Source organism: Heterodontus francisci, chromosome 29, assembly GCF_036365525.1.
Source record: "Heterodontus francisci isolate sHetFra1 chromosome 29, sHetFra1.hap1, whole genome shotgun sequence".
Taxonomy (NCBI): domain Eukaryota; kingdom Metazoa; phylum Chordata; class Chondrichthyes; order Heterodontiformes; family Heterodontidae; genus Heterodontus; species Heterodontus francisci.
Genome location: NC_090399.1, coordinates 38,293,662 through 38,308,152, shown reverse-complemented (window position 1 = coordinate 38,308,152; position 14,491 = coordinate 38,293,662). Strand labels below are relative to the sequence as shown.

Genomic DNA, 14,491 nt, shown 5'->3' with positions numbered 1-14,491 from the left:
CTCTTTGAAAGGTCTATCCAATTAATCCCAAATTCCTGCTCTTACCTCACATTTCTGAAAATTCTTCTTTTTCAAATTTTTATCCAATTCTCTTTTGAAATTTATTACTGATTCTGCTTCTACCGCCCTTTCAGACAGAACATTCCAGATCACAACAACTCGCTCTGTAAAAATACTCCCCTCATTTCTCCTCTGTTTCTTTTACCAATTACCTTCAATCTGTGTCTCTCTAGTTACCGACCCTCCTGACACTGAAAACAGTTTCAAATTAAGAGGCACTTTTTCATTAACTGGATACTTTGTAGAAAATGGATTTTATCCTCAAGGGATTCCTGGATTTTAATTTATTTTCTACCATGCTGGAGATTGACAGAACAGGGAGTGACCGATTAGTGTGGGGGAAGGGCAGATTCTGGTCTGACATTGTCCGTGAGAACAGAAACACCAGGAATAACCATTCATAAAAACACCTTCCTCATTGCTGTGACCTTTCAATCCCATCCTTACAGAAAACATCCTCCCCTCAACACACTGACCTCCCAACAGTTCCTGTAATTACTGCAAACATCATCAGCCAGAAATGCCGAGTGGATGATCCATCTCGGCCTCCTCCTGAGGTCCCCAGTATCACAGATGCCAACCTTAAGCCAATTCGATTCACTCCACGTGATATCAAGAAACAGCCGAAGGCATTGAACACTGCAAAGGCTCTAGGCCTTGACAATATCCTGTCTGTAGTACTGAAGACCTGTGCTCCAGAACCAGCCACACCCCTAGCCAAGCTGTTCCAGTACAGCAAGAACACTGGCAACTACACGACAATGTGAAAAATTGCCCAGGGATGCCCTGTCCACAAAAAGCAGGACAAATCCAACCCGGCCAGTTACTGCCCCATCAGTCTACTCTCAATCATCAACAAAGTGATGGAATGTGTCATTCATGTGCTATCAAGTGGCACTTACACAGCAATAAGCTGCTCGCTGATGCTCAGTTCGAGTTCTGCCAGGACCACTCAGCTCCAGACCTCATTACAGCCTCAGTCTCAACATGGACAAAAATGAGCTGAATTCCAGAGGTGAGAGTGACTGTCTTTGATATCACGGCAGTATTAGACTGAGTGCAGCAACAAGGAACTCCAATAAAATGGAAGTCAATAGAAACTGGGGGGAAAACTCTCCACTGGTTGGAGTCATACCTCGCACAAAGGAAGATGGTTGAGGTTGTTGCAGGTCAATCATCTTAGCTCTGGGACATCACTGCAGGAGTTCCTCAGGGGTAGTGTCCTAGGCTCAACCTTCTTCAGCTGCTTCATCAATGTCCTTCCTGCCATCATAAGGTCAGAAGTGGGGATGTCCGCTGATGATTGCACAATGTTCGGCACCATTCGTAACACCTCAGTTACTGAAGCAGCCCATGTCCATATACAGCAAGACCTGAATGACATTCAGGCTTGGGCTGATAAGTGCAAGTAATATTTGTGCCACACAAGTGCCAGGCAATGACCATCTCCAATAAGTGGGAATCTAACCATCTCCCTTTCACATTCAATAGCATTACCATTGTTGAATCCCCCACTATCAACATCCTGGGGGTTACCATTGTCCAGAAACTGAACTGGAGAGGTCGCATAAATACTGTGACTATTAAGAGCAGATCAGAGACTGGGAATTCTGCTATGAGTAATTCACCTCCTGACTCCCCAAAGCCTGTCTACAAGGCACAAGTCAGTGTGTACCCTCTACAAGATGCACTGCAGCAACTCACTATGCTCCCTTCAACAGCACTTTGCAAACCTACAACCTTTACCACCGAGAAGGACAAGGGCGACAGATGCGTGGGAACACCACCAACTGTCATTTCCCCTCCAAGCCACACACCATCCTGACTTGGAACTATATCACCATTCCTTAACTGTGGCTGGATCAAAACCCTGTAACTCCCTCCCAAACAGCACTCTGGGTGTACCTACACTTCCATGGACTGCAGCAGTTCAAGCAGGCAACGCACCACCACCTTTACAAGGACAATTAGGAATGGGCAACAAATACTGCCTTGCGAGCGACACCCACATCACATGAACAAGTGATTAAAAAAAAACTCCACTAGACCAAGAAATGACTCAAAGCACTGGATACAGGAAAGACTATGGGTCCCCACAATATCCTGGCTGCAGTGCTGAAGGCTTGTGCTCCAGAACTAGCTGTGCTTCTAGCCAAACTGTACAAGTCCAACACTGGCACCTAACCAATGAAGTGTAAAATTGCCCAAGTGGCTAAAAGAACAGGTCAGAGGCTGGGTGTTCTTCAGTAACTGAATTACCTCCTGACTCCACAAAGCCTGTTCACCACCAACATGGCACAAGTCAGGATAGTGATGGAATAATCTCCACTTGCCTGGATGGCGACAGCAACACTCAAAAAGCTCAACACCAATGCAGTCCACCTGATCAGCATTCCATCCACCACTTCAAACATTCACTGTCTCGACCACCAGTGTACTGTACCTGCAGTGTGTACAGTCTACCAGACACACTGCAGCAACTCACAATTGCTTGTTTGACAGCACCTCTCAAACCCATGTCCTCTATCACACTGAAAGACAAGGGCTGCATAGGAACAGCACCATCTCCAATTTCCTCTCCAATTTACCCACCATTCTGAATTGGAAATATATCACTGTTCCTGCATCATCACAGTCAAAATCCTGGAACACATTCCTTACCAGCAGCATTGGGAGAATATCTTTCCAACACAGATTGCAGCAGCTCACCACCACCTTCTCCAGTTAATTAGGAATGGGTAATAAATGCTGGTTTTTCCAGTGAAATCCACATCCAGAGAATGAAGAAATAAAAGAAAAATAAAAGCATGTTTTCTTAATATATTGTGCTTCTTGATTTTAATTGTAAATTAATTTTGCTTTAACTTTTCCCATTCTCTTGTCCTTTTTCAACTAATGTTTTTAGCCTCCACCTCTCATTTTTCTATTTCCATTCTTTACTACTTTCTATCCATCTCATTTTGTACTGAACATTTCTCCCATTGTCTCTCTTATTTTTCTCTTCATTGATGAATTATTATTTCTGCCTTTCCTTTTCCTCTTCTCATCTTCATTCTACTGATCTTTGGACTGGTTTCTTTCTTTCTCCCTCTCAGAACTTTATAGCTGATTATTTCTTACTACCCTTTTCCACCCACAATTTTCCCTTTTCTTTTATTTCCCTATTGAACGCCACATCTCTCTCATTTTGTACAGATTTTTGGTCTCTCAGTGAATAAAGGGATATGGCGAGTGGGTGGGAATGTAGAATGGAAGCCGAAGATCAGCCCTGATGATTTTGAAAGGTGGAGCAGGTTCGACTGGCCATATGGTTTAGACCTGCTCCTATTTCTTGTGTTCTTGTGTGTACCTTAATTCCTCATCTCTCATTTTGTACTTACCACATTTCATCTCCTCAATTCCAATCTCACCTCCCCATATAATCTCTTCAGTTGGTTTTAATTGTAATTTAATTTTACTTTTGCTTATTTCCCATTTTATTCCTTCTCATTACTCTCATTTTCTCCTGATCTTTTACTGTCCTGAACTGATTTATCTGTTTTTATTTATATTTACTTTGCTCAAATTCCTTTCCCTATTTTATATTTCAATCTTTTTCTCTTTTTTATCATCTCCCTCATTTTTCTATTTCCTTTTCCTCATATTCATTCTATTTCCTTTTCATTCCGTCGTCATTTGCTCATTTTTCTAATACCCTTTGTCTCTTCTCATCTCCTACACTTTCCTCTGTACTTTTTGTTTCCATCACAGTATTCTTGTTTCTCTATTTCTCTCTTCCTCACATCTCACTTTTATATTCACCTTTATTAGTTCCTGCATAACTTTTCCTCTTCTTATCTCCCTCATTTTTCTACTAACTTTTTCTCTCCTCATATCTCTCATTTTTACCTCAAACAGATACACAACATGGTGGGACTAGCACTCTCAGCGTTTACACACTCCTTAATCTGACACAGTTGGGAGCTCTCTGAAATGTTCACCATGATTGGGACATTACCAGACTAGGCCAACTCCTTAGTGAAGAGCAGACAGACTCCGTCCAAAAATTGTCAGCAAATTCCCCCTCATGCAGTGGAACTAATATCACTATCTCTCGGGTGGGCATTTCCTCCACAACCCAAAGATACTCTTGTGCATTTCTCCATGAACCAATCTCCCAAAATTACCCACAGTCATTCTATTCCTCAGCCCCAGAGATTGGTCCCAACATCACCTTCAATCAAATTCTGCTTTTCCTGAGTCTGGGCCTTTGCACCTGGGTTCACAATTAGAAAAAAATAGTTTTCAGGATTCCCTGCAGTCTAAGAAAAGGAATCAAAGGAAAACCAGTAAGGTCAAGCTGGTTTTTTGACACAGGAGCTGGTAAAGGGATGTTCTGCTGCTGATGGGTGAAACACACCCAAAGGCAGTGTTGGTGCCATTAGAGGGAATCCTCCTCCCACTCATGAAGTGCCAGAGACTGGATTCTCCATCAGTCAGATGAAGCTTTCCATGGATATGGAGATGTCATCTCAGTACTTCAGAGGGACTGGGCCTTGTGTCCACAATCTGACCCAGCATTAACAGGAATGGCGACTAAGGGAGTTAGAAGTTACCACTTGTGTCTCCAAAGAGTTATCGGTGATGTAAAAGAGGGGAAAATGATCTGTATAAATTTCCCCTCTGATCCAGTGTTGGCCAGTGTCTGTACATCGGTCAGCTCTGTACCATCAGCCTCTGGAGAGGAAACATCACAATAAACTGAATTGAAACAAATTGAATGTTAGAAACAAAGAGTGAGATTCACTGTCAGCCCATCGAATGGGGCCAAACCCACTCCAGAAGCAGCAGTGGGAAAGGAAATATAACTGGGAAATGTTGATCCTCCTGCTCAGTCCAAGGCCCAGCACATTAGTGCTTCAGTGTCCTGGTTATTCCAGATTAGCACCTTCCTTCCTTCTTTTCTTCCTTCCTTCCTGCTGCGTCAAATTTCATCCAATTCCAATCTTCCCAATGATCAATACTTCAATGTTATTTATCTGTGTCCGGTTTGGTTTCTAATCCCTTTGTAACAGGCCTCATATGTGTTAAGCTGGTATTGACTGTTACTCCTCTTGATCCGCAGCCGATCTGGAATAATCGTGTACAACAAACATTTCAAACACATGTATCTGGTAATGAACACACCATGATCTGATCCACATTTTTTTCGGAATCCAGTTCCTCAAAGCTTTACTTTTTCTGAGTCTTTCCTTCGCCATCTCTTGGGTCGAGTGACTGACTGTCTTTTCAGCAGAGCTGCTGTTATCTCCCTCCGGAGGGGAATTCCAGCATTTCTCCATCTACCACAGCACAGCAACAGGTGTGGGCAGGATGGATGTTGCTCAGTGTGACTGCACATGTCCTACCTCTTTGACGTCACTTTCCTGCCCTTGGACAGTCCTGGAAATGCGCTGTCAGGAAATGTGGGACATCTGAAGGACAGTCCTGGTCTTCAATGATGAGCTGAACTCAAAGAATTGAAGAGATCAAAGTTGGGAAATTCCTCAGGCTGGATGTCACACACACAATATTCCAACTATAACCAGTAGAAAAGGATAAAGTAGAATGGGTGTGGACAAGGGCTCATCTCTAGAGGTTTCTAATGTACCTGTGGAGTGAGTGCTGCACCATCCCAGGGGCAGCTCCTGTGAATGGAATGTTTCGCGCTCTTCTGCTGATCTCTGTGAGTGTGCAGAATGTGTCTGATTTCATGGTAAGACTGTCACCTCGGCAAAATCCTGGACTGATGGGAATCTCAGTAAAGTTCCTCACTTTTACAATCATTGAAGCTGCTATTTCATCCTATCCTCAATACTGAGGGCCTTGGAGCCACCAGATCTGCTCTGTGAACGCAGAGACCTTTCTCCAGTCCCAATTAGTTTGGTGATGATACAACTTCTCTCTCCAGCTTCCTGAGATACTGTTCACTCCAAGAATCTTTCAATATTAAAGTGATGAATATTAATTCTAGAATCTGTATCTTCATTACAGTGAGTGTGTGTGACTATGATTATATTTAATTTGAATATATTTGTAATTAATGACATTTGGTTGAATTACTTACTTTTAATATGAAATTGTTCTTTGCTTTCCATTTCCCTGTTGATATGGTCTAAGGTCACTCACAGTGTCAGCTGCCGACTCCAGCTCCTCCCTCGGTAACTCCACTGATGTGGAACCAGGGCCGTAAACCCGCCGCCAGCTGACATCACAAAGGAGGCAGGAGCCAATCACACAGCATCCAGGATGATGTCACAAAGAAGCCCATGCCCCTCCCACTCGTGGTGTTACAGGGTCACATGACAAGACTCTGCTCCAGTCATCGAGTCATTACAGCACAAAAGGAGGCCATTCAGCCCACTGACTTCCTTCTCCCATCTCCTGATTTTCATTGAGTAAATGAGGAGAAACTGTTTCTATTGGCAAAAGCTCTGGTAACCAGAGGAGACAGATGGAAGGTGATTGGTAAAAGAACCAGAGGTGAAATGAGAAAATATTCTTTCACACAGTGAGTTGTTATGATCTGGAATGCAGTGCCCAAAAAAGTGGTGGAAGCAGATTCAATAGCAAAATTCAAAAGATAATTGGATAAATACCTGATGGGAAACAACACAGAGTGACAGGGAAAGAACAGGGGAGTGGAATTAATTGAATAGCTCAAGTTAAGAGCTAACACAGGCACAATGGCTGAATGGCCTCCTTCTACGTTGTTTAATTCTATGATCCTCCATTTTTTCATTCATTGCTGAGAAGTGATATCCCAGCACATCACACTGTGGGAATGTTGTAGAGCCATGCATGTATGGGACACAATCATTCTGGGTCACATCAGTATCAAATCATACAGGGGCCACATTCATTAGGTGTAAATTCAATACATAACATTCAATAGGTATCAGAGTATCACATTTCAGATTGTGATACACTTACAGCTGAGGAGAGGATTTAAACATCCTCCACAGTGATTATCACCCTGTTATTACAGTCCTGCGGACTGTTAACTGGGAATAAAGACACTTCACCACTTTGTAACTGCAGGAGATCCAGCTTGTTGGCACCAATGTCAGCAGCTTCATTCCCCAATCCAAGACACTCCATGACCAGTGAGCTCCGCTGGATACAGGCGATGTCATTGAGCGGCAGAATCAAATCCTCATTTAACATCACAATATCATTTTAGTTTGTCAGGTCCAATTGTATCTCAGGGAGGCACTTGTAGAATGTGTTGCTTCTGTGCTGGAGAGATTGGGACGATTGGCCCCTTCAACAGGTTCCAGTCAAAGGCACTGACAGGGTTAATGGGGAAGTTGCTACATCTGTCAATCATCATTGGAGCTGAGTTCCGAGATCCACTTTACCAGGCAACCCAACTTTGCAGCATTGGGGAATGAATTAAACTCAATTAGATGGAAAGGGACCCAATAGAACACATTCAGGTGGAAGGAATGTAACGGATTCATTCCTCTGCTCTGAGTGCAACGTTTGTTAAAAGGAGGGGAAGAGCTGTTGGGTTAATATTAGTAACTGTCCAGTCTCAGGATTGATTGTTTCATGACTTGTATTGCAGAGAATGGGAGTTGTGGAAAAGCCCATCTTCTGTCCCCTTTGCCTCGGGTTATTTGTTGATCCTGTCCGAGTGGACTGTGAGTGTAATTTCCGCCGCTCCTGCATTGTGTCCTACAGGAAGGTGCAGAGAGGGTCTGTCTTTTCCCCCCAGTGTGGTGAGGAAGCTGCAGAGCTGACCCTCCAAGGATTCGAGATTGCACAAACTAAATTAAGTTGGTCTGATCTACCCGTGTCCAGAAAAGTTTGCAATTTGTAGTCACGTGGTGTGTGTTGTGGATGTTAGACAGGCTAATGTCTACATGACGACAATGACCACACTTGGTGCTTTGGGATAGTGTAATATCAATGCAAGTTTTCTTTCAATGTGGCAGCCATTTTACATGTGCTAGTGAAATAAATGAATTACTGGTTAAACTGTTTCTGAGGCAGTGTTGAAGGCATGATGTCACTTAAGGCATTGGGAGAACTCACTGCTCTTTTCATTAGTGCCAAGAGATTTTTAACATTCAGACAGGGCCTCAGTTTAATTTCTTATCCAAAAGGTGGCACCCAGACCATGTCCCTCAGTGCTGCCCCACTGATAGTGCCATGCTCCCTCAGTACTGAACTGAAGGTCTCGGCCTAGATTATGTGCTCAACTCTTAGGCCATGGGTTCAAGATCCACTCTGTTCATAGAGGCTACCAACTAAGCCAAGGCTGCAGGCTGTGGATTTCACAATTGTCTAGTTTGAAGAATGTCAAGGACATTGTACAACTTTTTTATTTGACTGGAAATGAGTGATCTCTCTCTAAATCCTGTTGAATTTGAAGGTTTGTGTGGATATTTGATCCTCTTTCCTTAAGGAAATGGGGTGTAATCTGATCTGCCATGTTACACAGCAGTTTGCTGTCCTGCACCAGTTCCTCATTGACCAAGAACAACATTTGATGAAAAAGCTGGAAGTTTAGGTGGAAAGTAACTTGACAGGAATGGAAAGAAACCTGACAAAAATGCACACGATACTCTTCTCCACTGAGCTCGACATCACAAACATCGAGACCAAACTGGATCGAAATGACTTGACCTCTCTGAAGGTCCACAATGTGCTCTCTTCCTCCCCATCTCCCCTTGATTCCGGTGAAAGGTATCTGTCCCTCCCAGTGACTCATTGCCATGGCAATGGTGGACATCTGTAAGTTGGCTTCCAAGTTGCTTGACAACAAAGGGAAACTTAAGCCAGGGTTTTTGCTGCTGACGTCCATTGGTTTCACTTACTTTATATTATTCCTACCAAAATGCATTGTTTTACATAATCTGTGTTAAATTTCATCAGCCACGTGTCTGCCCATTTTACTTGTCTATGTCATGTCAGCGTCCCCCTCACTGTTCACTACATTTGAATTTCACGTCCTCTGTAAACTTTCAAACGATTCCCTGTGGACCAAACTCCACATCAGGAATATATGAAAAAGAGCAGATTCCTAATACTGAACTCTGGGGGACACCACTATATAACCTCCCTCCAGATTGAAAAACAACCATTCACCATTACTCTTTACTTTCTGTCTCTTAATCAATTTTATATCCATGCACCCAATATCCCTATTAATCCTACGGGTTTTTTATTTCTTAACCAGTCAATTATCTAGTACTTTATCAAAATATTCTAAACCTGCATCTTTGTTTTTTTTAACCTCTGTCTGGAAATCCACTAATGTGTCCGCTTTGAGTGAACAACTTCCTGACCATCCGAAATGTATTTTCCCCCGGTTTAACGTGCCTGTCATAATTTACCTTGAATAAATCCTGATCTATCTCTAAGTGTCAGCCGCTATATCACGAACATTTCTACTCTCACCTGCTCCCTTCTGACGAGCCTCAACAGTCACCAGTAGTTTCCTTCTTCCGTCTCGCCTTTACTGATTTTTTTTTGAAGCGTTAAATGGGTTTAAAAATGGAACAGGAGCAGGTCGGCCGAGCTTGGCTGCTCCTGCTGCCCTCCCAGTGGTCAGTTAACTCGATCTGCCAGAGTGCGGAGCTGCTGACTGTCCCTTGGCTCCGTTATTCACTCGATTTCAGGAAGCAGCGATGGCGGCTCCTCTTTCCCACAATGCTGCGCGGCCGAGAATATGTCCCATCGCTCGGGCCGCGCTGCACTCTGGGAGACATGTCAATATTTTGTGACCAGCAGTGAGATGAATGAGGACTGATTGCTTTTGGTTGAGAATCAATAAAACAGTCCAGCACAGCAGGAAGCTATTCGGCCCATCGTGTCTGTGCTGGTTCTTTTTCAGACCAATCCAGTTCGTCCCACTCCCTTGCTCCTTCCCCCATTCCTGCAATTTTCCCTCCATTAATTATTTATCCAATTCCCTTTTGAAGGTGACTTATTGAATCTGTATCCACCACCCGATCAGGCAGTGCATTTCAAATCCTGAGCGCTCTTCAGGTAAAATATTCTTTTTCTCCTGTCACCTCTGGTTCTTTTGCCAATCACCTTTAAATCTGTGTCCTCTGCTTATTGATCCTTCAGCCATTGGAAACAGTTTCTCCTGATTTACCTTTTTTGTGATTTTAAACACCTCGATCAAATAAAAGCAAAATAATGCGGATGCTGGAAATCTGAAATAAAAACAAGAAATGCTGGAAATACTCGACAGATGCTGACAGACCTGTGGAGAGAGAAGCAAATTTAATGTTTCAAGTCAGTAACCCTTCATCAGAAGTCTGAAAGGTTACTGACTTGAAACGTTAACTCTGCTTCTCTCTCCACAGATCCTGCCTGACCTGCTGGGTATTTCCAGCATTGCTTGTTATTATCCCAGCTTCTCCAGTCTGTCCGTGTAATTGTAATAACCTTATCCCTGGAACCATTCTAGTAAATCTCTTCTGTACATTCACCAAATCCTTCAAATTCCTGAGGTGTGAGGTCCAGAATTGGTCACAATTCTCCAGCTGGGGGCAATCTAGTATTTTATAAAGGTTTAGCATCACTTCAGGGGGGAATGGTGTGATAGAATCTTTAACATCCTGATTTTAATTACTGGAATGGGGAGAATGAGGAGAGAGGGGTCTTGGCTTAACACCACTGGATGACGACAGCACATCTGGCAGCAAAGCAGCCCCTCAGCACTGGGCTGCAGTGTCTCTTATCCTGATTTCCCATCTCGAGCCCCACAACCTTCTGACTTGGAGCTGAGCTGCCAACCTGACATTCCTGAACACAAACCAGCTTCGTGTTGGCCCTGGAAATCTAACCAGATCCCGTGGTCTTTATCACCTGGAAGGACAAGGGCAGAAGACACATGGGAACACCACCACTGCAAGTTCCCTTCCAAGCCACACAGCATCCTAACTTGAAACTATATCACCGTTCCTTCACTATCACTGGATCAAAGTCCCGAACTCCCTCCCGAACAGCAATGGGCGGCACAGTGGCGCAGTGGTTAGTACCGCAGCCTCACAGCTTCATTGACCCGGGTTCAATTCTGGGTACTGCCAATGTGGAGTTTGTAAGTTCTCCCTGTGTCGGCGTGGGTTTTCACCGAGTGCTCCGGTTTCCTCCCACCACCAAAAGACTTGCAGTTGATAGGTAAATTGGCTGTTATAAATTGCCCCTAGTAGAGGTAGGTGGGAGGGGAATATAGGGACAGGTGGGGATGTTGTAGGAATATGGGTTTAGTGTCGGATTAGTATAAATGGTTGGTTGATGGTCGGCACAGACTCAGTGGGCCGAAGGGCCTGTTTCAGTGCTGTATCTCTAAAAAAAAAGCAGTGTGTGTGTAGCTACACCACACAGACTCCAGTGGTTCAAGAAAGCAACTTCTTAAGGGCAATGAGGGATGGGCAATAAAAGCTGGACTAGGTCACGATGCCCACATCCCAGGAACCAGTAAAAAAGTCAGAATCTGATTCTTCATGTGTCCGTATTAATTCTTACATTATTACAGTAACTGTGTTCAAAGAGGACTTGATCTAAAGTGGAATAATATTAGACCAAACCAAAGTGAAGCTTCAGTGAAATGATGAAATCTATTGGGAATGTGTGTCCAGGGTACATTGAGTGTGGAATTGATGAGAATGCACTGTCCCAATTTGGTGTTCACCTCACCCACTTTAATTCACTTCAGCGTGCTTTTGTGTTCCATGTAGCTGCAATAACAAACTAACATTGTTTCTGTTTTCTCTTCAAGGAGATTAGTTCTTGGAGGGACAGGTATGTGTTGTCAATAATGAACTATTTCTGATGTAGCAGTTACACATCACACTGTGTTTTTCAGTCTGAATCCTGTAGTGTTAACTTACTTCATACAAAATTGGCCTTTGTTGCAGGGGCTTGGAGCACAAGAGTAAGGAAGTCTTGCTACAATTGTACAGGGCTTTGATGAGACCACACCTAGAGTGCTGTGTACAGTTTTGGTCTCTGGACCAAAGGAGCTATTTGCTTTAGAGAACAAATGTTCACAGAATTTAATTTCTGGCGTGAGCGGGTTTTCCAATGAGGAGAGATTGAATAAATTGGGCCCAGACTCTCTGGAGTTTAGAAAAAAGTGAGCTGATCTCAGATCTTCTTATGTTGTAAAGACGGGATGTGACAGGGTGGAGACAGAGAGGCTGTTTTTCCCCTGGTTGGAAAGTCTAGAACTAGGGCCATAGTCTCAGGATAAAGGAGCATCCATTTAGGACAGAGACAAAGAGAAATTTCTTTACTCAGAGGGTTGTGAATCTTTGGAATTCTCTGTCCCTGAGGACTGTGGATGCCCATTTGCTGCGTATATTCAAGGCTGAGTCGATTAAATTTTGGGATTCAAAGAAATCGAGGGATATGGGGATGGGGTGGAAAAGTGGAGTTGAGGTTGAGGCTCAAGGGGGTGTATAGCCTACTCCTGCTCCTAGTTCTTGATGTTCTTCTGTCCGTGTGTTCTCTGACAGATATGAATGTTATCGGCAGGTTTTCTGAGGAGATGTCCACTGCTATGTCTGGGAATGTGTGCCTGGGGACATACAAAGCTCCTTTACAGTATAAACTATGGAGGGAAATGAAGGAAATCATCCATCCAGGTAAATGAATGAATGACATTGCCTCCACCAGTAATCCTGTATCCAGGTCAACAGGGGTGATCTAACTCCCAGCCTGTGTTCAATTGTAAATGAGTCTTTCCCGAGTTATGTCTGTATTCACTTTCAGGGTTAGTGGTTTGACACAGAAGCTTTCGACATTCGAGGTTCGGTTGGAGAGGTGGATGAAGGAATGTGTGATTAGGACTATTCCCCCAGTGGAGGGGCGACAGGGGGGTAAATACCAATATGGACTGGCTGGGCTGACTGTAACTTGTATGTGGGAGGGTGGCTGGAATTTTATTTAAACCTTTTACACTTTACAGCATTTAAATACAGTCCCCACTGCTTACAGTTTGTGCTAATGCAGTTTGCCAAATATACACATTGGATGGTTCGTCCCAAAGTTGTGACTCTAATAAATCTGAAAATGGACTAACACATTCCTTCGAGGAAACCTGTGTGTAGAACCATTAGTACTTCACATAGAAAAGGCACACTCTGATTGAATCTGTGTCACCTGTTTGTTGTAACTTTATCACAACAATGTCCTGCTTAAGGACAGCAGAGGATCCTGAACTCCACAGAAGCTTGGCAGGGGGAGCAGATGACGAGACAAATAGCAAAGATTAAAAATAGCCTATTGTTTTAAACAAAGAAAGCTGGTTGGATTATGTGCAGCTGAACTGATTGGTTGGGCTGGTGTAGTGTAATTTACTGAGACACTCACTGTAAGCAGGTGCAGCCTCCACACTGAACATCCTGTTTCTGCACTGAAAGAGCTGGTGTGTGGAACACATTAAGCAGTGACTTTGTAATTGACGATAGTAGCAATGGAAATTGATCAGTGCTCTTTGCCCAGTTGAAGTGGTGCGGACTGTGTGTCTATTACTGAGGTCGGTGGGGCTGCTGTTCTTCTACCAGGGCCAGTTTGTGGGGAACTGGGTCACAGCAGTTGGGTGGAAATGCTTGGTGATTTCTGACCCCTCCCCATGCTCAGATTTCTGAGGAATTCTTTTTATTGATTGGAAATGAAATCTGTTTTACAATGTGAAATGAAATTTTAAAATGTCCTCTTAACATTTCTCACATTGGACTGTGTCCTTCCTCTGAAAGGAGGAAAATTCGGAAATATTTGACCTGTAGTCCATCCCACACAGAGTTCCAATTCAAGTGGGACTCACTCCACTCCAGTAAAGCAAGAATTGGCTCATTCCCCCTCCCCCAAGACTCAATCACTGTCCTCCCTTGGTCATCCACCGATGAGAGGGAACTCCAGTAACCCATGGACTTTGTTCTGCAGTTCCGTTCGCCATGACCCTGGACCCTCAAACCCTTGGCTGCTGCTGTCTGCTGACCTGACCAGTGTGACTGTCATCGATACCAAGCAGCTGCTTCCTAACAGCTCGGCCAGGTTCGACCTGTGTGTCTCCGTCCTGGCTGCTGAGGGCTTCACGGTGGGGATGCACTAATCAAAGATCTTGACTCACTTTGCTCTACCACTGAATTCTGTGATAGCAGAAACTTTTAGTTTATTTACGACTCTCACTGTCTTTCACTTGGGACTGTTGGAATTTGGACTATAGGAGGTTTCTCATGCCCTCCCTTTGTCAGATTACCTCTTTCATGACACTGATGGATTCTCTCTCCAATCTTCACTAGATATATGAACACACATAGTCTTTTTACAGAAACTCCAAACACAGACTTTTCCTTAACACCTTGGTGGTTTTTCACCATGACCTTCTGACCAACACTGAACTCTCTAAGATTTATGCCTCGTGTATCATGACTCATCTTCACTC

At 43.7% G+C, this 14,491-nt stretch overlaps 1 pseudogene; it reads left to right on the top strand.

The window, feature by feature from the left end:
• LOC137345774 (nuclear factor 7, brain-like) overlaps positions 1-14,158 on the top strand; it is a 61,488-nt pseudogene extending 47,330 nt beyond the window's left edge.
• Positions 14,159-14,491: the final 333 nt, after the last annotated feature.